Source organism: Oncorhynchus keta, chromosome 35, assembly GCF_023373465.1.
Source record: "Oncorhynchus keta strain PuntledgeMale-10-30-2019 chromosome 35, Oket_V2, whole genome shotgun sequence".
Lineage (NCBI taxonomy): Eukaryota > Metazoa > Chordata > Actinopteri > Salmoniformes > Salmonidae > Oncorhynchus > Oncorhynchus keta.
The window spans coordinates 56,231,854-56,258,257 of record NC_068455.1 but is presented as its reverse complement, the minus strand read 5'-3'; the positions used below and the strand labels follow the sequence as shown (position 1 = coordinate 56,258,257).

Genomic DNA, 26,404 nt, shown 5'->3' with positions numbered 1-26,404 from the left:
CAGCCTTCTCTCTTATTCAGGGCATAGATGAGGAGGAAGGGTAAGAAGAGGGAAGAGGAAGATAAAGAGAACAATTCTAGGGCCACAACAACTACAGCATCCCGAGGAGGGGAAAACAGACAGTGGGGAGGGGGAGGGCAATACAGACAAAGAAAGATAGATTGAGAAGTAAAAGGTGATTCTTTAAAATGCAATGTTCCTCCTCACTCCCTCTTTCAAAGGCAGAACGTAGCGTTCATAAATAAGTCAGGAGGCGACAGGGAGCACACAGGAGGACCGCACTCAGCATGAAGTCACACACAAACACACTGATAAACACAAACACAAATCCACTGATAAACACACACACACTCAGCATGCAGTCACGCACTTTCATAAACAGATACTCATGAATAAATACACACAACAGGCATAAAACAGGCGAGTGACGCTGTTCCCCTACACACATTTAATAAACGCACATTCACATAAACACACACAACAGGTAGGATAATGCAAAGCAGCACTGATATTGTTGGAGCTGGAAACATAAGGCTTTCGCTGCACCTGCGATAACATCTGCAAAACGGTGTACGAGTACCAATAAACTTTGATTTTGATTTCATATTCAATACTCATAACTGCCACATACCAGATCCACACAGGGACAACAGACACTGTAGAAGGGACTACGAGTTTTGCCATGTAAAACTAACTGAAATCCTAAATCATTACACAGTCTTAATAAAATCGTTGTTGTTCTTGTGGACTAATCCAAAGTTCTTGTAGGTAAAGTATATATCCCAATTGAAATTTCACAGCACATAAAGAAGGCTTAATCCCCGTAAGCAAATAATAATCCACATGATTACTTCAGACATAAAATAATAAATCATCGAGAGAAGAGAACGCCATCTGTCCTCCGTGGTTGTTTTTGCAGTGCGATGTACTAAAGTACCCATAATGCTCTGTGGAACAAATCCACCAATAGACGGGTGGGTTGTTTTAGCAACAAAACCGATGCGGGCACAGAAACGTGGGGCAAAACATACAGGTTTCGGGCTAAGAATCAAACGATTGTTGACAACATGTAAACTACCTTTCCTCTCTGAATCTTTATTGAAAACATAAATCATTTTGTACAAGGAGCACGTTTTGTCTCTCAAAATACATTGTTACAGCTGTTGGTTAGCTAGCTAGCGAATTTGAGCCATTTCAGCATAGAACTGAACGAGAGCAAAAACACTAAATACACCGATACAGCTTCTCGTCATTGTTGCCAGCTAGCTGACCATCCAGAATCACCACAACACAGACGTCGCGCGCGCAGCACTTTCGTGACGTTCTGAGCTATACAGTTGTGAAAGCTGAACTAAACATCGGCAAACGTCGTCAGGGGAAAGATGACAGAGACCCTAATCCTGACTCTAACCTTAACAAGCAATTGCTGATCAACAGATAGTATGACCATCTGCAGAGCATCTACAGATGGACTATCCAGATGCAGTGTGACCCTCCTTTCTTTTCGTTCTCTCCAGTTAGTCGACCGTGCACATGGAAGCTCACAGGACGGGGCCTTACCGTTGTTCTCCAGCCTGCCGTAAAATCACAAGCCATTTCTTCCCGTCTCTCTGTGGCCCTGATAACTGTCTAGGAAACACAGACAGCCGAGGGCCAAAATACTCCAACTTGGTTCTGTTTTTATATCAATACGGCACGACTTTTGGGTTGGGTTTTTAAATACGGCACGACTTTTGGGTTGGGTTTTTAAATACGGCACGACTTTTGGGTTGGGTTTTTAAATACGGCACGACTTTTGGGTCGGGTTTTTAAATACGGCACGACTTTTGGGTTGGGTTTTCCTGACCATATAATCTGACCAGTAAAAACCCATAAACGTATTCCATGTCATTTCAGCAAGCCACCACCTCAGATTGTTCTGAAATAGTGTCTGCAGTTGGAAACCGACAAGATAAGCATTGTAACAACTAGGGCCCCGAGTTTATCCCGATCAGGTCACGCGAGGAGGAAAAACTCTTAGCCCAACTCAAAGGCCAACTGAAGGGTAATAAACCATCACCAAGGTAACATATCTTATTGACAGGGGGTCTAAGGTAGCAGTGCCGACCCATTGATTATGGGACCGCTGCGTTGGTTTTCCCATTGATTCATTGACTGATTAATTTGGGGCCAAGGCAAGACAGTTTCACCTGCCTGGGGAAAAAAATGCTGACGCCAGTTGAGCCATGCATCGGCTTCCCATCTCAGTCACCGACCGTCCGCCATATGGATTCATCTTGTTTTGCCTCAGATAGAAAATGCCACACACACACACACATATACACACACACACACACACGCACACGCACACATGCACGCACGCACACAAACTCCAGCAGCCAGTGTTTAACAAACAGTATGACTTTATTCGGATAGTCCTCGAGCTAAGGGAGACTGAAAGAGAGCGGCTCTCCAGTCGGGCTGGTCGGTGACTCACTGACACCTTTCCCGGTCAGAGGAACAAGTCAACCCCACAGATGTACACATAAAAGAGGGAACTTTATTTCCATAGGATACACGCAATGGGTGTGGTTCTGTACAAAGACAAATATTCATTCATATACTATACATAATAAAGATAGCATGACGATGAATTTGGTAATCAGATATGACAGCACAATAGCACGTGTAACGTGGACTGTATAACGTGAATAGTGGCTTAAGCAAAGGACTGTGTAACACATAGCATCAACTACTATTAACGACGAGAGCAATGGAACTAACCAACAGTAAATGTTTCAATGACAACATCACACGCTTCTGTACACGTGGAGAGAGACTGAGGAGGCTCTGACCTGAGCAGGCAGAATGACTGTCAGGTGTCCTGCCCCTTAGCAACATGTCGGTGGCCTGGCAGCAGAGGTCACTGGGAGTTTAGGGTGCCAGTTTTATGATCCCCCAGTCTCTCTCGCACCGTTGGGGGATGGGTGGCGTGAGCTGCGTGAAGTTACAAGACTCGCAGGCAGGGCAATCTGTAACAGAGACCTGGGATTCATTTCGCTTCTTGTTTTCGTTCTCCAAATGTCAGACGGCTGTTTACATAAATACTCAGTGACGGGATGACAATCGGACTGTTGACCGTAGCCAAGTCTAACAAGAAGTTGCCGTCTGTGTCAACCAGAACTCAGTGCTGCGAAGGGTGCTTTCCCAATAGACTGGAAGACATCAAGTAAAGGTGGGGTCTGTTCTAAACTTCTAGCACATGACAAAGTACCTGACATGATTGACGTTGTCATGCACCATAAAGGGATAATGTTACTTGGCATACCCTCAAGTGTGAGTTATCCATTGCCATTCTGATAGCACTGCTAGCTAACACAGTTGCTACCAACAGCCACGATACTAAAAAAACAACTGGCTGTTTAAAAAAAAATCACACAAGTTTGCCGCCGAACATGTAAAGCATATGCAAAAATGTCTGGGAACCTCAGTCACTGAGTAAAGGTGTCTTGCCAAGGACACAAATAGAGACGTATTCGATTTTAATTAGCCTTCCGTCTCACCTCTCCATCTGCATAATGAAGAATCTTGGCAAAACAACCAACGAGAGAGAGAGCGAGAGCGAGAGCGAGAGCGAGAGCGAGAGCGAGCGTTCATCATGTGAACGCTGTGGCTCCCATTTGGCCCATTAGGCGTTTGATAAATGGCCGCCGCCGGAGAAGCCGGCGACACGGGAGGGGGAACATCAGAGGAGCGGCAGGTGGCGATAACGACGCCGCGGCGATCATAAACAGATCTGCTGCTGTGCCAACCGTCAACGTGATGAAAGAAGACAGAGAGAGGGGGGGTTGAAGAGGGGAAAGGTGAGCAAGCTGAAGGGTGGATATGGAGAGAGGGGGAGGGAGAGAGAGAGAGCGAAAGAGAGAGAGAGAGAGAGCGAAAGAAAGAGAGAGAGAGAGCGAAATAAATGAGGGTGAACATTAAACGGGAGAGGGGAGAGAAAGAGACGGAGACAGGAGAGAAGATGGGAGAGTGACTACGAATGGATGGGTGTGTGAGTAAGACAGGGTGGGAGGAGGAAGAGAGGGGGGAAAGAGGGAACTCCACAGCCCCTCTCCATCATCTTAAACACTCCACAATTAAAGAGAAGCTCCGCAGATCGCATGCAGCCCGGGACTGTCGGACTGCCCCTGAGCCACGGCTGCCTAGAAATAAGCCCGTCTTAAACACGAACAGCGGGGGAGGAAAGGAAGGAGAGAGAGAAAGAGGGAGGGGTGGAAAGAGAAGGAGAACGAAGCAATTTGTACTCTCTCTTTCTCCTGCTGGACCACGACACATATAACTTACTTGCTAGAAGTTACAATGTAACTATTTAACACCCCCCCCATCCAATCCACCCCTCCTCCATCCTCCCTCCTCTTCCCTTCTTCTCCAGTAAGGCTCACGGTTCTTTGTTAACAAGACTAAAGGAATTTGTTTTAAAATAAAATAAAATCACACCGGAGGGTTGAATCTATGGGTAATGCGTTTCAAGTAGTCAGAAAGGCAGCACGACTCAGACTTGCATATTTCCTGCTAAATGGAAGGAGTCAGAGAGAGAGAATGAGAGAGAGAGAGAGAGCCAGAGAGAATGAGAGCCAGAGAGAATGAGAGAGAGAGAGAATGAGAGAGAGAGAATGAGAGAGAGAATGAGAGAGAGAGAAATGAGAGAGAGAGAGATGAGAGAATGAGAGAATGAGAGAGAGAGAATGAGAGAGAGAGAGAGAGAGAAATGAGAGAATGAGAGAGAGAGAGAGAGAGAGAGAGAATGAGAGAATGAGAGAGAGAGAATGAGAGAGAGAGAGATGAGAGAGAATGAGAGAATGAGAGAGAAAATTAGAGAGAGAGAGAGAGAATGAGAGAATTAGAGAGAGAATATAGAGCGAGAGAGAGCGATATAGAGAGAGAGATGAGAGAGAGCGAGATATAGAGAGCGATATAGAGCGAGAGAGAGCGATAGAGAGAGAGAGAGAGAGAGAGAGCGAGAGCGAACGAGCGAGCAAGAGAAGGAGTCAGATAGTGAGAGGGTCAGAGGGAGATATGTTATCTGCCCTCACAACATGAGCGAGAGCTGAAAGAGGGGGAGGAGAAGCGAGCAAGAGATAACCTTACGGCCCACAGGAAGAGCCCAACCCAAGAGAAGATCAGTAGCGTCACCAACATCTCCCTGGCAGGAACAGTGTAAGCTGGCAATATTCTGAATTAGGAAATGTGTAATGACCCCAAAAGCCTTTTTTGCCCCAAGAGTGTTCAGCAAGAGAAACCATGCATCAACTGAGTCTGAAGAGCGTAGAGTTCAAGATTAGAGGAAACATCCTCTGTGTATACCTCTTGTAGTTTGAGGAGGCTTACAAGATAAGTCCTTGATGCTCTTTCGGTCAAATGCATCAAAATAGGCATGTGATGCTCAGTCCCACATTTAAAAAATACTATAGTGTATCCTATGGTCGGAATACGATAGTATTCACTGTAGTGTTTTTGCAGACAGAAGTCTGTAAAAACACGACAGTGAATACTGTAGTATTTACTGCAGTATACTGTAGTATTTACAGTTTCCTATAGTATAAATACTGTAGTAAAAAAATAGCATATACTATAGTAATTACTGTAGTATTTTTGCGGACTCTAGTATACTGTATTATTTACTGTAGTGTTTCCAGACTGTAGTACGGTATACTGTAGTATTTACTGCAGTGTTTTTGGGGACATTAGTGCAGTATTTACTAAAGTGTTTTTGTTTTATTATCTTTGACAGAAGTGGTGGGCTAAAAGAGCAAATGTTCCATAACCGGGTAGGTAGGTAGGTAGGTAGGTAGGTAGGTAGGTAGGTAGGTAGGTAGGTAGGTAGGTAGGTAGGTAGGTAGGAGTGGGTTCTGAATGAAGAGCTCAGAGCTTCTGCTCTTTTCTATAACCATAGTGAAGACAATAATGGTTTATTTGGCATGTAGGTTTTTCAATTACAGATGGCTCAAATTGGGATATGGGGAGGGGAACGGGCAGGGTATATGCAAAGTAAATACTGCAGTATTTACTATAGTTACAAAAAAAATAGGGTTTTTGCTGTAGTATTGTTGTAGTATTTACTACGTTGTTTCGTTTGTGGATAATACTGTAGTATTTACTATAGTATTGTACAGTGCACTTCAAAATTCTATAATAAGTACTACACACGAGGGAGACTACAGTGTGTGGTATAGTATTCTACAGTATACTAGAGTTTACTACATAATTCTATAGTGAACTGTACTAAAAAAAGAAAAAAGGTGGAACAACATGGTCCATCCATGCCATGGCGGATCCGGGTGTTGAACCCACACCACCACGTCACCACACAATCCAGAAGCACCACATGAACCAGTTCTGGGTCTGGAATGACAGTTCTTCAGGTCTCAGGAAGGCATGCTTACTTCCGCTCTACTCACATGTGAGTACTTAGCTCACTCATCCTTATACATCATGTGAGTACATACGTAGGATGTTAATTTGATCCAGCTTGCTACAGCAGGAAAATACTCCTGCAGCAACAGGAAATGTGAATTATTTTGTGGATTGTAGTGAATGCACATTTTAAAGTGGAAAATACAATTATAGTGGAAATTATATATATATTTTTTTAAACTTCGAATACATTACAAGTTTGCATTTCCTGCCACGCAGGACAATTCTCAGCACCAAAGGAGTGGTCAAATTAAGATCCTGCGTCTGTAGTGAGTACTAATGATTCAAAAGCAATGACTTGCTTTCTACACAGCCTGGGATAGACATTATGACATGCTGCGTATCCTTTCCGCAGACTTCGCCAGAAGGGTTTAAGCTTAACATGACAATGGCGTGCTAACCCAACCACAGAACAGCACTTCCTGGACACACACACATACTGTCTCGACTTACAGCAAAACTACTGAGCTGCTTTCTTCATCCCATCAATGATTTAATCAATATTACACATGCCAACATACTCCCTAGTCTTTCCACAGTCTGAGCTTTCACACACCATTGTCGATCAAACCCATCGGAAAGCCATAACAAATGAAAGTATTATAAGTGGGATTGAATTGCCGCTCACTGAATGCCTCTTTCGCATGTTAAGCTATGATCCAGCATTGGGCTAGAGTTGGGAAAGCTGGCCAAAGAGTGAAGCCAAGAACCGGAGCCAAAAGCAATAGGCAGACGTGTGAAGACGCTAGGCTACAGCTTGAGCCAAAGAGGGAATAGCAATGTATGGAAGATGAGCATAAGGGGACATTTTAAATGTAGTGCTATATGCTAATGCTACAATGATGTAATGCAGTATATGTACACTGGAAAACAGAATAAATAGCCAGATGCTATTTAGCTGATGTAGATTGCAAGAAATCTGCATGTGCGCGCGCGCATGTGTGTAAGCAAAGGCAAAACAATGTCTGCATTTGCTAAGCGTGCGTAAGTGTGGTTGTGCATACAATTTGATAGTGAATTCATGGATGTGGGTGTGTGCTTACGTGCGTGTGTGTGGTTACGTGTGTGTGTGTGTGTGTGTGTGTGTGTGCATCTTCATGTGTGTGTGTAAGCAAGGCCAGTGTATATCGCCTCCCCAGAGGTTCCCTGGGAGCCGGCGGGGTCCTGGATTGATGGACGAGGCCGACAGCCGTTAAATATTCCTAGATTTACACTTGGACTGATGAAGCGATCATCTCCCCATCCACAGGCCTGACGTAAATCCAGCCGGGCCCCGCAGCAGCCTGACAATAGCAGGACAGCTTGCCTGCTTGGCTGGGAGAGGAGGAGTGGAGACGGGGGGAATAAACACAGGATGAGTGGAGGAAGAGAGGACTGGGGTAGAGCTGGGCAGGAGGCCAATGGGACAGAGAGAGGAAATAAAACAAATATTTCTTCATCTTATCTTCATACATTGTCAAGGTGTCCTGCACTACCGGGTGCCGTGTGTGACACAGAAACACACACGCTACACACACACCTACGCACCCAAATGCACACGTAAACAAATGCACACAGAAGTCGAGGATGACAATGGTTTGCTTGTGGGAACACACACACACACACACACACACACACCCTCCACTCGCCCTCATCTCCCCACTAAGAATGAGCAGTGTTCCATCATAATGCAGCATGCCTGAAACAATATGCCATAAGGCTTCTGTTAATTCAATTAGAGTCTTCACATTCCAATGGACAGCAGCTCTGTGACAAGCATCATCCACTCTGAAGTAAACAAAGAAAGTAAATGCTTCTTGTTCAATGCCCGCAGGACTCCATTCCCTGTGTATTATCCAATTGTAAATCTACAAATCCACTGACAGATGTAGGACCTTAATTTGATCACCCTATTGTAGGCGAACTTTCCCGCAATGCAGGAAATGTAAAACGTGCAGTGTATTTGAGGTTTAAAGGACCAATCCTTAGTCGAAACATTAACAAAGCTTATGCCCCGCCCCTGTTTCGTTAAAAGCTGAGGATGGGGCTGGAGAAATGTAAGCACTCTCAAATCTATCCATGATATCAAAATTATAGTTTTAACCATGTTTTGAGGTCATATACTGTTTCCAGTTGTGCGGTTTATAAACAAGCTTATATTTTGGGTTCTGATGGAGTATAATGGAGTATAACTAAGCACATGAGGCATTTATACATTATATTCTTTCAGAATAAATGGGTACATGTCATTCATTTATAATTTTTAAAAAATTATCTATAGCAAAAAAAGGATTTTGAAGTTGGTCATTTCCACTTTGAAATGTCAGACTTGATTTCCTCTTTACTAACAATGTATCAACTCCTACAAAAATCTCCATGAATTATAATCCACATAATAATAAACATTTCTGTTTATGCAGGATTATTTTCTGTAGTCGGAAACTGGCTCAAATTAAGATCTGTCACCCACAATCGCACTCACACACAGACACACATTCTCGCTCACTCACACACTCCAACCTATGAGTGTAAGCTGACCCCACACTCACACACTCCAACCTATGAGTGTAAGCTGACCCCACACTCACACACTCCAACCTATGAGTGTAAGCTGACCCCACACTCACACTCCAACCTATGAGTGTAAGCTGACCCCAACCACACACTCCAACCTATGAGTGTAAGCTGACCCCACACTCACACACTCCAACCTATGAGTGTAAGCTGACCCCACACTCACACACTCCAACCTATGAGTGTAAGCTGACCCCACACTCACACAAAAGAAACCCAACAAATCGCAAAAGGCAGAAATGATGGCAGCCTTTCATTTGACATCCGGGGGGCCGTTACTCTGCTCAAGATGTTGTTTGTCCTGGGATGACATCACTGATGGAACACTACGGGGTCCTGAGGGGTAAGACACAGGGCCTCGGGAGGAGAGCTTCGCATTAACCCTTCCCTGACAATCACCCCTCATCCTCTAAATATGACTGGGAGACTCAATTCAACCCATGACACTGTTAATGCACTAGTAGTCACTCCAGCCCAATGTGTGTGTGTGTGTGTGTGTGTGTGTGTGTGTGTGTGTGTGTGTGTGTGTGTGTGTGTGTGTGTGTGTGTGTGTGTGTGTGTGTGTGTGTGTATTGCCCAAGAAACTGCTCCTCTCCCCCTCTGTCAGTTTCTCAGTCACGTACCCCTCCGAGCATCACTTCCCAGCCGAGTTAAACACGCTGCGGCAACGGATGACATTTAGGTCGTCGACACATTGCGGCCACACGTACACTAGCGAGTCCCTCCACTAACATTCCATTTCATTCTCTATCGTGTTCTACAAAGGAACAGCTGCTTATAGAGACTCTCTATTGAGCTAGCTTTTCACTCCAGGACTAGGCTGAACCTGTACATATGACAAACCAGGATCCAGTGCAGCGGCTCACTCTACGAAAGCACACGTGTTTAAAATAGGTTGAATTCTATAGGGCACTAGGACAATGCCGCATCCAGTGTGCAGTGGAGTGGATCAAGGCCAGATGCATTTGAAGTCTCTAAACTCTGATGCATTCACGAGACTCGCAGGTATAAAGAAATCCTGTCGGACATAAAAACGATTGTCCAGACGCCTCAATCAAAAATACAGCTCTACTATTTGCTAGAAGCTACAGTACAACTAGTATTCAGCAGTTTGAGCATAGCAGTGACTCTCTCTTTTATCTCTACTCTACATGCTGCAGGAAATATTTAATGGTTATATGGCCCGGCCTCGCCCCATATTTTATGGAGCAGCGTTATCGCTGAACTGAACTATGATAACCTGGGTAAGGAGTCGAGGAGAACCTGAATGCCAGTCTAGGCATTCAGGTTGACACATCAAACCCCTTCACAGGAAGCAGGCAGCCAGAGCTAAGGGCTGCCTCTGCAGTAAACAGCAACATGTTTAGCATTTAACTTCAGTTTGGGGGCGCTTTCTATCGTTCACACGATTTCTGTGGGTGGATGCCCTCTCCCTCTACCCTGCTCTTTTAATCATTATTTCTCTAATATTCCCCTATTTCTCTCTCGGTGGATCGCCCATTTCCTACCCACTCTGGCTCTCTTTTTCTTTAATCCTATCTTCCTTCGCTCTGTCGCTCTCCCTATGTGTCTTGCGCTTTCTCCCTCCCTTGCTCTGTGTGGGGGATGCTCCCCTCTGGGCTTGCTGCTCTCTGACGCAGCGCTGCAGCATATGAATGAGGGATGAATTGTAAAGGCAGAGCAGAGCCAGCCAGGGGAACCACATGGGGGGGGGGGACAACAGCGGGGGTGACCTTAGGTCATCTAATGTCAAACCTCAGGGTGCCCCTTACCCCCCTCTTTTCATCATGACTTTGTTTAGGGAAAGGGGGATACCTAGACAGTTGTCCAACTGAATGTATTCAACTGAAATGTGTCTTCCGCATTTAACCAACCCCTTTGAATCAGAGAGGTGCGGGGGCTGCCTTAATCGACATTCACGTCTTCGGCACCCAGGTAACAGTGGGTTAACTGCCTTGCTCAGGAGCAGAACAACCTATTTTTACCTTGTCAGCTCGGGAGATTCGATCCAGCAACCTTCCAGTTACTGGCCCAACGCTCTAACCACTAGGCTACCTGCCGCCCTGTTTAGTGAGGAAGAAGGTGAATGCTCTGCTCCTCTACCTCCTCCCCCCTCCTAGAATTAGCCTCTCCCCTGCCTGTCATGACAGGCATGACACATCATTGTGGTTAGTGGGGGTGTGAGGGAAATCAAATGTTCTCCTTTTCTTCCAGCTCCTCCTCTATTCCTCCATCCCTCCTCCTCCACCTCTTACTCTCCTGGACCTGATCTCTCCCTCCCTCCGTCTCGCCCTGCCTGCTAAGTCACATGTCAACCTTGATTAAAAGCCTTCCTAGCTTTTGACCTCTTTTCCCCCCGCGCCACCCACCTTCCGCCCTCCACAAATCGGCAGATCAGGAGCAACTCTATCCCAGTTAGCTCACGACCTTGGCGGGGACAACACACACACAGACTCACTCACACACACAAACGACTCACCAGGGCCATCTGTAGGAGTGTGAAAGGCATCAGCTGCCACTTCAGCAGACTGCCATTACTCTTTGCCAGGTCACAGGTGCTGCCCAGGGATTTCACCCCCCATGCCACCCCAAGCCACCATGCCACGCAGGGCATCCTCTAGCTGACCGTGCTACAACCTCATAACAGCCTGGCATGGAATACTTTGAATAACAATAATCAAGAAAAAAAATTGTGCCCATGACATTTTCTTGGTAAGGGCATGTGGTAAAGAAAAAGTCAGGGTCCTTGCTATGAAGTCTACTTTACAGTGGATTACTATAATTCAGGGGTGTTCATCTTCCCTTTCAATTTGAAATTACAGTCATATTAAAACACTATTATTTTATTTATGTATTCTTTATTTAACTAGGCAAGTCAGTTAAGAACAAATTCTTACTTTCAATGACGGCCTAGGAACAGTGGGTTAACTGCCTGTTCAGGGGCAGAATGACAGAGGTGTACCTTGTCAGCTCGGGGATTTGAACTTGCAACCTTCAGGTTACTAGTCCAACGCTCTAACCACTAGCTACCCTTCCGCCCCAATATAGGGCCCAGTTTGACCCGGTCAGGTCAAGCAGTCAACAAAAAGGTCTTGGCAATGGTGTCAGATTTATAAAAGGAAGGTTATTATTAACAACATCCTATAGGCTGGTTAATTCACATAATACATTCAGTTTACACCCCAGGGATACTTTCTAAGCAGTTTACCTGATGTAAAACTCAATGGCATTGTATGTACACACAATCAGGAGAATTACACAAATAAAAAGGATTTTGATCATCTTTATCAGAACACCAAATTACACTTCCATCGCATCTGATCTGATCACAGTATTAGCATGTCTCGCCCGAAGCCCTGATTTTGGCTGATCGCAAGTCTGAGTTGATTACAAAAGCAGTGTGCGGAAGAAAATGCTACTCTGTCACTGTGTGTGTGCATTCCTGCTTGTGTGTGCTTGTGTGTGTGTGTGTGTGTGTGTGTGTGTGTGTGTGTGTGTGTGTGTGTGTGTGTGTGTGTGTGTGTGTGTGTGTGTTTACGTGTCTGCGAAATCAGTCATCATCACAGCAGCATGTCCTCTCCCCAGGCCGTAAACCCCACCACTGGCTTTACACAGGTCAATCATTAATACTGTCTCCTGCTGCCTCCTCCGTGTTGGCCCTGGGAGCCAACCCGACCACCCGCACTTAATGGATGCTTACCTTCAAAGACCTCAGTTTCTCCCTCCGTAACAACAGAGAGTAAAACTCGGAGTGAGGAATAGAGATGGAGAAGGAGAGGTAGAAGGGAGGGGGGAGCTGGGAGGGAGGGGCGGCCCTGCATCAACTCACCTATAGAACAATAGGAAGTTTGCACACACACACACACACACACACACACACACACACACACATACACAGCAGCTGCACCACAGCTCTAATCCATCATACACTCCCGTCGGTGGAGCTGAGGTGCTGAAAGCACAAACTCGCTGCTCTGATCTGGGTTAGGAGAGAAGAGTTGGAGTAGGGAGCTGTCCAATAGAACTGAAATCAGAGGAGCCATTAATAAACTGAAGCCACAGCACAGCAAGAGCTGTCCATATATGTGTGGTGCTGAATTTGCGATATTGTCCTTCCTAGACTAGAAGTAGAGTGTGTTTGGGAATGGAAGCTGTCCATGGTGCTGAAATCACTGGGGGCAGTAAACTGAAGTCACAACAGGAGCTGTCCATATATGTTTGGTGCTGAAATAGTACCAATGGACCAGAAAGGAAGTGTTTGTGGTAAAAAATTATAGTCCCAGTTATTTATTTATTTATTACTTTTATTTATTTATTTAAACTTTATTTAACTAGGCAAATCAGATTAGACCAAATTCTTATTTACAATGACGGCCTACTAAAAGGCAAAAGGTCTCCTGCGGGGACAGGGGCTGGGATTAAAAGGACAAAACACACATCATGACAAGAGAGACAACACAACACTACATAAAGAGAGACCTAAGACAACAACATAGCATGGCAGCAACACATGACAGCACAGCACGTTAGCAACACAATATGACAACATGGTAGCAACACAACATGGTCGCTGCACAAAACAAAATTACTGTTAATTGAAATGCATTCAAGGTGACTACCTCATGAAGCTGGTTGAGAAAATGCCAAGTGTGCAAAGCTTTCATCAAGGTAAAGGGTAGCTATTTTGATGAATCTCAAATATAAAATATATATATTGATTTATTTAACACTTTTTTTGGTTACTACATGATTCCATATGTGTTCTTTCATAGTTTTGATGTCTTCAATATTATTCTACAATGTAGAAAATAAAGAAAAACCCTTTAATGAGTAGGTGTGTCTAAACTTTTGTACATAAAGATATGCTTGCACACACAAGCAGAGCCACGCATGACACAACACTATCTGTCCATCATTGTTGTTCTCCTTCATCCCTTTGTTTTTCGCTGAGTGAGTCATTTGCAGTATAATTCTGAATGGGTATTTGTGGAGAAGAGTGGTGCATGGGTGAGAGGAAAACTACTACAACACACACACACACAGTTTCCACTGGACCATAATCGGAATATGCCGAGCAAGACGTGCATTACCTACTACTACTGTCACTGTTATAGAAAACATGCAGTCCCAAGTGCCATATGGAAAACGCCATATCATTAGAGCCATGATTAATGAAGCAAGACGTCGACAGCAGTCCAACAAGACGGTAACTATGAATAATTTAGGACTTACACTCGAATGTGTTGAGGCAAACCACGAGGGACTACTAAAGTAAAGCCAGAAGACTGCAGGCAGCTTACACACAATCAACCTAAACCGTTCCAGGGAGGTTCGCTCGGAACAAAAACCAACCAGCAAGAAACAGAGATGCAGTAGAATCAACAAAGAGCAAGATGAAAAGGTCTGAACAATACTGTTTCTCCCTCCATTTACTTTTTTCCCCCCATTGCCATGAGGGAGCTAGCCAAGTCTTGGAGATTTATGTTTGGCAACAGAACCACAGGGTTACACACTGAGCAGTGAGCAACTAGGACAATCTGCCGGTCTTGCAGATCTTACCCAGTCTGGGAGCCTTGGAGAAAATTGCTTGGCAAGAGCATTGAATCGATAAACCTTCCGAAAAAGTTTGGTAGGCTTGGGAGGAGCTGACCTTTCTCTCTCCACAACGTCTGTATTTACACGTCTGTGTGTCTGTGTGCGCGGGTGCATGTGTGTTTCCCGAATGCACGCGTGTGAAATGGCATGAGAAGTAGAGGGGACAGAGATCTTGATGAGACTGGCCCGTACCAGCAAAGGGAGAGAGGGAGAGACAGAGTGCAACAGGGGAAGAGAGATAAGGAGAGAGGGGGAGACAGAGTGCAACAGGGGAGGAGGCAGAGGGAGATAAGGGGAGATAGAGTGCAACAGGGGAAGAGAGAGAGGGGGAGACAGAGTGAAACAGGGGAAGCACTAGTATTTATAGAGTCCGAGAGAGGAGAGCTGTCAGATCGGGCACTGATCTGGAGCCTGAGCAAAGAAACCACACACACACAAAACACATTTGCACCATAAACATCTAGACACACATTTGCTACACAAACATCTACACACACACACACACACACACACACACATAACTGGAGTGTTATTCTGGGTCCTCACCAGGGAGCAGAAGCACAAGCCACCATCAAAACAGTTCACACACCGGGCCAAATGTTGAATCACAGCAGATTGAAGAGGGAGAAAACTGCTGACAAATATGTACTCTGCCATTGGGAAATTAATGGAATATTAACTTGGATCACAATATGTGCTAAAACCCTATTAATAACTGCTGATAAGAGAGACACGGGTCCCCCCCCCAAAAAATGGTGATCCCTGATAATCAATCTTTGGATGGAGTTTGAGAACTGGAGAGGGTTGTGGGAATGTTTGGGGGACGTGGTGTTGATGAGAAACACCACCGAGAGTGATTATGAGGAGAGCATGTGTGGACTGTTAAGATACAGTGGTAGTAGGTACAGTACATGTCATTGATGCACTTCGGTGATCCCTTATGTATATTCAGAGCTCGGGCTTATTTCACTAATGCAAGGCATCGAAAAGTACACAATGCTGGAATATTGAGTGAGATTGGATCCCAAATAATGAATAAACCTCCAAGTACTTCAGATTGGAGTCAGTCAGAAATGTTCTAAACCGATCAGACTGGATTGTTATTGAAATGGAGTGGAGGGGGAAGAGAGCTGTGACTCGTCTTTTGAGTTACCTCGCTCTCTGGTAGAAGCCTCTGACACATCCCGACCGATCACATCTCGGCTTTTTCCCTTCAAGACCAGAGCACAGAGCGCCCGGGCGGGCAGAACATGGACTACTATGACACAGAACTCAATCGCCCCCGACGACCAAAATAAAAACAACACTGGGGCCGCCATTAAAGAAACTCAGAACAACAGAAAGTGACAGTAAGACGGGTCATCGTGCCCCCTGTCAGAAGAGTTTTACTTTAAAAAAGTATAATATATATACATATATACACATATACACATATATACACATATATACACACATATATATATACACATATACACATATATATATACACACACACACACACATATATACATACACACACACACACATATATATATATATATATACACATACATACATACATACATAGCAATTTGAGGGCATTCAATTGATTTGATTTTTGATTTTCTAAATTTCATGGCCAAGACAGCAAGTCACCACTTATCCATTTATACACCTAATCTCATCTGACTCATCACAAAGGCGACGGGATGCAGATAATTGCATGACCTCACTCGTTCATCCAATGTCCAATGGTTGTGTGTAGTCTGTGAATGGGTGTCATACCTGCCTGTGTTATACTATGCTCCCTTGTCATCTTCAATCAGAATCCAGCAGTATCTATGATGGGCTGGTGCTGATTAAGGCACGCTCTTTGCACAAACCCAATAGAGGCCATCGTCGCCCCACTGGCCCATTCTAAGAGGCCCCATTGTGGCTGGTGAGCACCTCACCCTCTCCTGAAGAGGACCCTTTGTGCTTCTCAAATAGGCTTCCCTTGCAGCCGCACGAAGGGAAAAAAAGTGCAACTCTCTGATATTGTGCCACACAACCAGTGCGTATCTCAACCACTATCGCCCTCCTCAACCCCAGGCCACCTGTCTCTTTCTTCCCAAGTGTGGGGACAATCTAGACCTCATTTCGTCCAATGAATAGCATGGAAAGGTACGGGTGAATTCTGGGATTGAGCTATACTGTGACTCGATCCCTCTCGCAGTCTGGGTGAAGGGACCAACCTATGTGTTCCTTCTTTTCTTCCGTCAGAATGATTTTGTGAAGTGGTACACAGGAGCAGACGACTGAGGAGACAGAGTGAAGGGACTTGCAGACGGAACAAAGAGAAAGTATTGTATTGTGTCCTTGGCTGAATCTCTCCATCTCCGAGATGAGTCACGTGCGAGTCACTGCTAAGAAATAAAAGATCACCGTGATCTCGACTGACGATTGTGAACCTTTCCCTATTCCCTCCGAACTTCCGGGTCCCATCTATCCACCTTTTAAGAGAATCCATTTTACAGTGAAGGATTGATGTCTTCTTTTAGCTCCGACGACATCGGCATGGATTCAAGGCTGTGTCCGAGGCTTGGTCACTCCTAAGTAGGCAGCTATCAATATCAGAAAAAAATGAGTAGAGTACAACTCCATTGATATTGAACGTCACCGACTGGAATGGATGCAAATCTACTACTCTACTACTTGACTGCCTCTCTTCCAATACACACTGCTTCCAGTACCTAATGTACACAGTACACAACAGACAGTACACAATGCTTCCTTATGACCCTTTCCAAACAGCAACAATTAACATGTCCCATTGGCTCCCCCTGTTGAAGTGGTTCGTTGGAAATGAGTACCCGAAGACAATTGACTGATCTTTCCAACCATTGGGGCAGATTAGCTTGTGAACTCCTAGAAAGTGTAGTGTGTTAGCATTGGCAGTTGAATTACTGACCCCCTCTACAGCGAACGGCGCGAACAGTCGATAAGGGGTTTATTATATTCTGACCTCTTAAATCCTCATTATGTAACAAGGTTTCGTGGCGCATTATGGGGCCAAATGGGATCTATTACCTGCCGGATTCCAAACACTTCAACCACAGTGCGTTAAGACATCTTTTTACCACTGTGTCTCAAAAAGGTAATGTCCCCAGGGCGGTGGCAAACCTAATAAATCATCAACGGAGCGCTTACTTCATTCTGTTTGCCCAACAGTTGCCCTTCCGAAGGCAGGCGAGGTGGAGTATTTTTAAACCAGAGAAAGCAGCTGTCTTTTTGTACTGGAGTAATTTAGGTTAAATAGCTCGCTGGAGGGTGCTATAACGCGATGCGTCACACCTGGAATGCAAACCCCAAACACCCAGGTCTGGTGAGTTCTAAAGATCTGTGGTATTATGACAGCAGAAAGTGGAGGAGAAGGAGGAGGGAAGGGAGGATAAAAGCATGTAGCCTCCATCTTGTCTTTATTATTGATATATTTTTATGCAAATAGTGTATATCAAATGTGGCATTTGCCAGAGGTAAATTAGTTAATTGGCTATGCGTTGCTGTTTTGGGGATAACTCCGAAATGAAAAGGTTTTACTTCATTCAACTACTCAAAAAAATCGTGCCATGCATGATTAAACCATACTTGTGAAATCCAGTGAATGAATTACGACCGAATCTTGGTGGAATTATGTTTTTTTTCTTCTTCATTGCGTTTATACGGTACAGGGGCTTTTCAACTGCAGTCCCTTTGGTGTATCAATTAGAAGACCAAAAGGCAAATTCTGTGAATATCCCTTTGTCGTTCATCCACCAAATCCCGGAAAGAACTTCAAAACGTAACATCCCAAAAAGGCCACAAACCAACTGCCTGCCATTATTCCTTGTGGTATGACTCCTTCCAAGCCTACCATTCAATCTTAACCAGCACATGCAGAGGGAAGTACCCGATCAGATCAATCAAAACTCCACTCCATATTCTCTCTTTCAAGGATCCAGCCAATCAGTGTGGAAGACAGTGAGGGGTCTTTAAGTACATTGCTACATCATAGGGCCTTCTCCATCAGAGGCCTCCCATAACTCCCTCTGCTCTGCTTAAATCAAGGCACTGACTGAGACTGAGGCTGGAGCAGACAGAGCAGGCAGGCAGGGCACGTCTCCCCTCATCACAGACACATAGACACAAATGAGGGAATGGAGTGTGGAGGTGGGTGGAAAGAGGGGTCATTGTATTCCGTACCATCCCCTTATCTTTGCAACTGAAAGTGTCTGCTTGTCTGCCTTGTACCTCCCCCTCAACACGTCTGCTCATTCCTTCATTGGATGGAGGGATTGATGGAGGGATGAAAGAGTAGGAGTAGAGAGTTAATGAGGCAGATTGCTCTCGTCGCTGCGGTGTTAGGGATTACAGGGAGATTACCGTTCCTGATTCTCCCTCTCTCGTTCCTCGCGATCCTCCTCCTCGCTCTCTTTCTTCCTTTCTCTCCCCCTCTCTCCCTCCCTGACAGTGATGAACCAGAACAGGAGGTCATGCCAGTGTCAGCCTAGCGATGGCCTAGCGATGGGGCACGTCTCAAACGAGGTGCGTGAGAGGCACCCGTGATGTCTGTGTCAGGGAAAGGGCAGCTATTTAGAACACAGTGGATAGGATTCCGGAGGCCTCGTGTCTGACATCTTGCTTTATGAACCTCTCCACTTCAGTAGAATACCAAACAAAGTATCCTGAAATTAATCACGCGGTTGACATTTTAGAGATGTTGCCCCTCTCTTGCCCATTATCAAACCAGTATAGAGAAGAATAGAATACGATATAATAGAATGCAATACAACACAATAGAACTTATAGGTTGTGGGCCTACTTCCTCGAGGTACGTGAATAAGTCCGATTTTCAAAAAGCCTAATTTAGAGGCTATCCAATGTACCAATGCATGCTGATTGCAGAGGCCTTTAAATTAGGCTAATTATTTGAGTTCAAACACTGGCAGATTTGTATGGCCTTTTGTACTCAGGAAAGCTGCATGTCAGTGGATAAGAGCAAGCAAAGCTAGGCAGGAGACCTTAAAATTCCATTTTTGCACTCACAGAATAACAAATGGTGAAAAGGTCTGGAACAATTATTCAAATCAGCGGGAATTTGCAATTATTATAAGTCATCTCAGCCCATAATAGCAATGTTAAGCACCCTCCATAAAGCACAGTGAGTAAAACAATAGGGAGAGAAAGTGTGCACATGGGGCCCTACAGTTCATCCTCTGTTGGCAGCACCACCGTGTTAAATATGTAGGCATATTAGAAGAGATGCTAATTAGGGGCTATTAATTGACTATTCACTCACTGTCAGTCAAAACAGCTTTAGAGGACACAAACGTCAATAGCATGGCCTGAATGCCCTGAAAGAGCACTCCAAATCAATAGCTTGTGACACGGAGATCACATTTCAAATGGTTGAATTCATTTTATTGGTTGCATTTCCCTTTAACACAATGGTGAGAGGAGCTGGTCATGCAAGTGATTCATAGAATATTGTTTCAACTTGGTCAGCTACAAATCAACCGAGCCGAATAACATCCCAAGCTGAAATAGATAGTAAGAAGAAGAGAACAAGAACATAATAGATCTGAGGAGTGGTATATAAGGCCATGCAACTGGCTATAAAATTGCAATAGATGCTCTCACTACAGAACGGCCATCATTACCAATGATTTGTCCCAGGGGTCCGTATTTGAATTAGAAGCCTGTTCGATAAGCGACATACACTACCTAACTTTTATGTGTGCGTTAATCAACTCCAAGCTTCCAGCCTAGCCCTGGGTATTCCCTATGTAGCACTATTGTTCATGTAAAGGTAACCATTAACTGTCGTTGAACACAGTATTTTTCTCTCTCTGATATTGGCAGGGATGGGCAACTTTTTTTAAAAACTCAGTCGGGGTCTCAACTTCCGTTTGAATAGTAGAATACACAAAGTGCATTTGTTTTTGCATCCGCCGTTTCTCTTGTTATGGCCGTCACTGACAGTCACTCAATTAGCTCATGTCAGTAAGTTAGTCTAGCGGCCAGCTATCTAAACTTGTAGTAATCGTGGTCGAATTACCGACCAGGGGTGCCGATTGATTTTGTTAGTCACTCTCACTCAGATATCATATTCAAAAATGTAAACATTCCTCTCCACCCTATGGTAAATTGTGTTCGCTGTCAGTGTTACCTGAACTAAAATTGCTCAGTTGGCCCAAACTTAAAATAAAGATTAGGGACACCCAGGGTGATTTTAACATACAATGTCTAACACCGACATATTTGAGACATCAAATATGCAAGTTGAAAATGTTAAAAGCACTGTGGGTTTCCCTAACCTTTTTCGTTCCTAAGTATCTTCAAGTTGGATCTAAGTTTTGGCCAACACAACATGTTAAGATCAGCTGAACACTTTTACAGCGTAGAATGGCAGGAATTTAGCTGTAAAACTATATTTTTTTTCTCTCCGGTGGCCCCCACCATGACCAAAGATGACCGTTCCTGCCCTAGACGGTTACGCACCCCAGTGGGCTAAGGTATAGCGGCATGGTAGAAAGCATTTCATTCGCAATTGCAGATATGATGCCACTCTCTCAAATATGCGTATTTGTCATTAAAAATGTAAACCATGCTATAATTATGTCATCTTCTATATCTGTTTGTAAGTAAAAGCAACTACAATGAAATCGTGTTGAAATCATCTTTTGCTGCCAGAATTGTAACGCAATGGTCCAGAGACCGGACAATGCGTGGCCTCGAATGGCCTGATTGAAGGTGTTGTGAACCTATTAAAGCCTTAAAATATAATTGTAAAGAGCCAATGAAAACGAATTTAACGAAGCCCGTGTTTTGAACATCAATGGCTCTCTCCAGAGCACCCAAATCGAGCCTCCAGTAAATCAAACCAATAAATGCTTCCTTTCAACGATTTGGAAAAGGTGTCACTGAAGGGAGAAATCGTTATAACGACAATAGACTGAGAAGAATATGGATGAAGTATTATTATTGTCTCATTCACTGCAGCAAGAAGCATATGACTATGTTTCTGAACTTGGTCCGATACAGCAGCCTTCTGTGGACGTAGGCTAAAGACAGACTGGGCAATAAAAAGACGCACGCGTCTCACAATTGATTCTCGGATCATCACATGTAATATTTCAACCGTAAATTGTATACATGTTCACAGTAATCACATTCCTCACATTTTTTCTGACCCTGTGAACATTTCAACTCACTCCCCGGTGTTTATTTTCTAATTTTTCGGGAATGTAGCCTACTGCAAACTCAAGACCCCGCAGCGATGGTCCAAAAATGCAAGTGCGAGATATGTTCCCTCCGCCCGATTCCCTTCGGCCACACCAGCAATATGCACGTTTAAAAAGCTATTAGCAATGTGGGAAATCTCTAAAGACGCTGCGTGACAAATTCGGAACCCAGAAAAAAATAACAGCGGTCTGCCCGTTTAGGATATGGTTTATCCCAAAGCACACCGCTGCCAGGTCCATCTAATCCCCTCCACAATATTGACCCGTTAAGCATTATTCCACCTACAGTCACGAATACATTCTGCTCAAATGAAACTGTGTCTTATCATGACAACTTTCTAGCCTCTCTTTCAACACAAAACATTATTTCAGAACGTCAGTCGACAGCAAAAAGGTCCATAGTCTGACATAACCATGCTCTGATGTTTGTCACGCTGTCGGAACATCCAAATCCAGCTTCCAGCACAGCAGCACTATCAGAAAACGCAGACGCAAAGGAATTGTGACCACAGCTAAATGTATTGTGTAAAAAATTAAGTCCTTACTTGTGTCTTTCTGAAATCCTTCCCGATAACTCTCCAGACTTCAACGGTGTAATATTCCTGGACGTGCCGCTTATTTTGTTATCCAGTGCATGAAACAGATCAGAATGCAGTTTTTTCTTCTCCAGCTAGCAGATGCGAAATGAGCCAGCCCAGCCGTTCCACCTGCAACCGTGGAATAGAAGAGACAGCATCAGCACCGCACTGGAGCCCGCCCACCGCGACACGCCCGGCCCCAGCTAGTCTACTTCCAACCAAGGCAAGGGAGGAGTTGGAGAAATAGCCCCTTCGGTTTTCTATGGCTACGTTTACGCAGGCAGACCAATTCTGATCTTTCCCCCCCACTAATTAGTCTTTTGAACAATCAGATCAGCTCTGATGAAGATCTGGTGTGGAAAAATCTGATTTGATTGGTCAAAAGATCATAATTGGGCTGTCTGTGTAAACGTAGCTCTGGCCATGCGGATAAGATCATACTAACTGTGAACATGTATGTTTGTGAAAGAGCTAGCCTATGTACCTTACCTCAAGTGTTAAAACAATGACTGAGAATATGGTTCCAAAATGTTAAAACTTAATATATTGTCAGCTAAAAACAGTGGCTGCCCTATGAAAGACATTCAACTGACACACACGACCTACTGGCACACCTTGCCTATTTAAAACGGCAGGTGACCTAATCACTTAATTAGAATGAACAAACTCAACAGCAATGGGCTAGTTCAATTCGCATAAATGGTAAGTCGTTTAGTTGACTGTTTTATGAATACGAGGGTACTGAAATACAGCACTGACAAATTGAAGAAAGAAATAATAAATAGTATTTGTATAATAGGTTGAGCTGGAGAAGAAATTTGGCAGACAAAAATCGATATATTCAACGGTCTAGGCCCTTTATGTGGAAGAACAAACGTGGGGCGGTCTTAGAGAGAGCGAGAGTGTTTTTTTCTTTCTTTAACAAGACAACTGACAGCAACAGGCATAATTACAATGGACATTGAACAAATAATACACTGAAACACAATAAACAAATTGAAGGTTATAACCAATTCATGAAAATAGATGGACATAATTCATGTCCATCAACTTGCTTGAGCAGAGCTGTTGGGCAGTCCAGATGAAATTCGATTTCAAAACTAAAGAGCCCAACAAGCAGACCTGCCATCAGTGTCCTGCATCTTAATGAGTCAAAATTGCAGGTTGTATGTGTTCAAAACTCAGACATATAAAAAATGTAAAGTTAAATAAAGAAATTGACAGAACTCTTTCTTAAGTTCCAGCGGTCTCTCTGTCTGTCTGTCTGTCTGTCTGTCTGTCTGTCTGTCTCAGACCAGAGAGAAATATGAACTGAAGATATTTTGAATGTTCTTCTGTCTAATAACATGAACGGATAAATAAATAGCTTTTGCAAGTCAAAGAAGTCTCATTCAGAGGCCTGCATCTTTGATAGAGAAATCCGACCCCTCGGTCAATAAAGCTAGAGGGAGAGTATCAATCACTCTTATTTAGTCTAATTGGCAGGCGCAGACATAGAAAAGTCCATCAGAATATCACCCAGGGCTGATCATGGCTCTATGAGAGGGGAAGTAAGATGAGGGTTTAACCCCAGATCCCCAAGGTCACTAAGGAAAGACTTGCCAGGCATAAGAAGGATTATGGGTTGAAAGAAACTGCAAAGATCAGTATGGGCAAAGATGTTGGCGTAAGGGCTACTTCTATATTCAACATGTTCTCGTGTGTATTATAAATTCCTTTACAGTTTTATTCTGCAGCCATATGCTGTAGGCCATTTGAGAATACATACACAGAAAAGAATACTTCAAATGCATTAAAGGAGGCGGGCTATTGAGGGATTTTGTCACGTTCGTCAGAAAGGAGTGGACCAAGGCGCAGCGTGAATAGAGTTCCACCCACACACTTTATCACAAAGGCACAACAACAGCAAACATACCACGACCGTGAACACTGCAGTGCTCAACACACTAACCCAAACAATATCCCACACCGCAGGTTGGGAGCAATGGACAACTTAAGTATGATCCCCAATTAGAGATAATGATAATCAGCTGCCTCTAATTGGGAACCATACAAAATACACCAATATAGAAATAACAATACTAGAACCCCCCTAGTCACGTGACAGATATTCATAAAGGATATTATGTAGAACTCTCATGGTGGTTGTATTTTGACCAAACCTTATGTGGAGAAATATCTCAGATCAGATATTACATTACAATAGAAGCAAAGGTAAACTCCAAATTCGAATCTCTTTGGAATCCATTTGGGCATTCAGATACACTTTCCGCTTTAAACGCCCAGTGAAACTGATACCAAATGCACATTTTCCGGCATTGTGATTTAATATTCTCAACGTCAAAAGGTTTTGTTGATTTGATAAGCTTTCACTCATGAGTAATTTCATTTCATTGTTTGGGGGCCCCATTTGTTTCCTACCAGTTGCATTAATTAAAGTGAATTTAATTGAATTGAAATGTTTCGTTTCGAGCCTTCTCTGCAGTGGGCCTATCCAGTCTTGCTCATCCCTAAAATGGAACAAGTAAACTGTGCAGTGTAATCAACAACAAAAAAAGAAGCAAGACATTGCTAAGCCATCCGTCCTATTTATTATTATTGTGATTATAATATCATCCTCCCATCCATATTTTCATATGATTAGCTTGACATATTAGGAGCTCTGTGGGCTCGGTGCGCCGGCTGATTGGCTTGCCTTGGATTTGACACTTGTTCTTCACAAAGACAATGCCTTCCTTAGCTTATTTGCACTGAGGATGTATTTATTACGAATTCTGATTCATATTATCAATTCAAATAGGATTAATCCTACTTATTCATGCACGTTCATCCTACGGAAAGGCTGTGGAATGAGATGGAGAGGACTGCCCAAAGTCGAGTTCGCTGTGGAGGCAAGGTTGATGGCTTAGTCCTTATGGGGCGATGGGCTTAAGTATGTAAGTAAGTAAGTAAGTAATCCTATTTATAGTTGGAGGTAAGACCCCATAATGCCTTTAGTGAGCTTGTCTGTAATCAAATGTCAGGTCCTATATGTTTACTACACAGGTATCTCTTGAGTCAGTCAGTGTATTAAATAACCTTGTATTTACAGTGAAATCTTCTTCTTCTTCTTCTTTCTCGCCATAATGAGAGGATCTCGATTTCCCGCACATCTTCAAGCAACAGACGGGAAACGGCAGCACGAAGAACAGCAGTGTGCTTCCCGATAGCCCCATCGACATCACGGTGGACACAAACAATGGAACGGAACACTGACACGATGCAAGGGAATCGAACCCCTGTAGTAAAATCACTCAGTGTATCTTTTTCTGGGTCTAGTCAGAATCAGGCCAGCAAGATCTAGATCAGTGAGTGCTCGTCTCCCAGGGAGAATGTAGTGATACACATTGTTGTCGTCGGGGGGTGACTGCAGACAGCAGTGCTGAGTGTGAGTGTTTGCGTTGTGGCGTTGGGGCCCCAGTCCGAGCGACCCAAGATCTGCTATCGCCTCGATCGGTCCCTGGCGCTGACAGGAGACACCGATTCCGCAGGGTGCGAACGGAAGCAATTATTACTCCTGTTTTTTACCCCTCCAAGATCGTGAGAGAGAGCCCCTGCAATGGTGAACAATGGGGCTCCTGTGCAGCTCTATCACGCCAAAGCAAATAAGTGCAGAAGCCAACATCGCCCTATAACATTAAAGAGTGGGTGGAAAGGGGATGGGGAAAGACGCTTCTCTTTAATTCACTCTCTGTTGCAAGTCCTTCTCAATCCCTTTGCTCATACTCACTCTCCGATTCTCCACCATCCCTCGTTTAATCTCTCTTTCTTCCTCTCCATTCAATGTTATTTGCTTTGCTGGCATGGGAAGTACACACTTAAGTCAGCAAAGCATCTACAGTGCTAACAGATGGACCAATAAAGGAGAGGAAAGAATATTCTCTAACAGGAGGACATAAGCATTGTTATAGAACCCATTAAATAAGGTTGAATTGTTCCACA

General features: G+C 44.1%; 1 protein-coding gene across 1 annotated transcript in view; it reads right to left on the bottom strand.

Moving 5' to 3' along the window:
- Window positions 1–23,042, bottom strand: part of LOC118368670 (neurexin-2-like) — a 991,707-nt gene extending 968,665 nt beyond the window's left edge. Inside the window, exons 1-2 of the mRNA XM_052497154.1 lie at window positions 22,913–23,042; window positions 22,391–22,552 (exon numbers count right to left, since the gene is read on the bottom strand). The gene's annotated coding sequence lies outside the window, so the exon portion shown is untranslated. The remainder of the gene's footprint in view (window positions 1–22,390; window positions 22,553–22,912) is intronic.
- Between the last annotated feature and the right edge of the window lie 3,362 nt (window positions 23,043–26,404).